This window comes from Ornithorhynchus anatinus, chromosome 1 (assembly GCF_004115215.2).
Source record: "Ornithorhynchus anatinus isolate Pmale09 chromosome 1, mOrnAna1.pri.v4, whole genome shotgun sequence".
NCBI classification, from domain to species: Eukaryota; Metazoa; Chordata; class Mammalia; order Monotremata; family Ornithorhynchidae; genus Ornithorhynchus; species Ornithorhynchus anatinus.
Window position 1 is genome coordinate 92,697,712 of NC_041728.1, and position 1,341 is coordinate 92,699,052.

Here is a 1,341-nt window from a genome sequence, read left to right on the forward strand (position 1 = left end):
GCCATTTGGATGGACAGGAAAGGGAGGATTTTAGCAATGTTGTGAAGGTTGAACTTTCAGGATATAGTGACAGATTGATTATGTGGGTTGAATGAGAGAGATGAGTTGAGGATTAATGCCGAGGTTATGGGCTTGTGAGACAGGATGGCAGTTCTGTCTACAGTGATGGAAAACTGGGGGAGGACAAGATTTGGGTGAGAAGATAAGGAGTTGTATTTGGGGCGTTAAGTTTGAAATTACTGAACACTTAAATTAATGTTTAAATGTATTTTGAATCAATAAATCGTACTCATTGAGCACTTTGTTCAAAGCATTGCTCGGGAGAGTACACTACAGTTAGTTGCCACGTTCCCCACCCACATTGAGCTTATTATAGTCTAGAGGTCTCGAATTCTGTTTACATAGCCATCAGCAGATTCATTCATTCAATAGTATTTATTGAGCGCTTACTGTGTGCAGAGCACTGTGCTAAGCACTTGGAAAGTGCAATACAACAATAAAAGACACGTTCCCTGTCCACAGCAATATCCAAACAACAATCTGAACAGATATATACAGCAAGTATTATTGCCTACCTCCTTAATTTTTGTTAGTGCTAACATTCTAGGGATGGTGAGTGTTAACCAATAGACAGGTGTTCGGTTATCCTTGTCCAGAAATACTTAGAACAGTTCCCAGAAAAGGTCTGCTGGCTTAAAGTATCCAGGAGAATGGAGAATTCACTAGCTGTAACTACTTTATCTTGTCTTATTCTGTCGAGCCGTCTACGACATTAGAGACTCCATGGACACATCTCTCCAAGAACGCCCCACCTCCATCTGCAATTGTTCTGGTAGTGTATCTGTAGAGTTGTCTTGGGAAAAATACGGAAGTGGTTTACCATCGCCTTCTTCCTTGCTGTAAACTTGAGTCTCTGCCCTCAACTCTCTCCCATGCCACTGATGGCCAGCACAGGTGAATTTTGACTTGTAGCAAATGGCCTCCCACTGCTAGCCACTGCCCAAGCTAGGAATGGAATGGGTAGGCCTCTGCTTGACTCTCCCTCCCATAGCCGAGACTGGTAGAGTACTGGAAACTCTCCAGATGCAATCCTAAGAGTGGTGGATCTACCTAGAGACCTCCGAATTGGTAAATCGTTAACAGGAGGAATTAGGGGAGACTGTCCTTTGGAAGATAAACCAGAATGAGCTGATGGACACTCTAGACATGACCTCGCATGCTCTAGTTATGAACTGAGAGGAATTTAGGCCTAGTATTGTGATGAGACTGGCTGGTGAAATGTAATGAAAAGCTTTACTGACGTCTGATTGCTTTGTGATCTGTTCCAGTCTCTTTCAGGAT

General features: G+C 43.0%; 1 non-coding gene across 1 annotated transcript; it reads right to left on the minus strand.

Moving 5' to 3' along the window:
• Positions 1–964: 964 nt before the first annotated feature.
• Positions 965–1,101, minus strand: LOC114815991. Its single transcript, XR_003763772.1, has one exon. It is a non-coding gene; the product is annotated as a small nucleolar RNA SNORA7 (small nucleolar RNA).
• Positions 1,102–1,341: the final 240 nt, after the last annotated feature.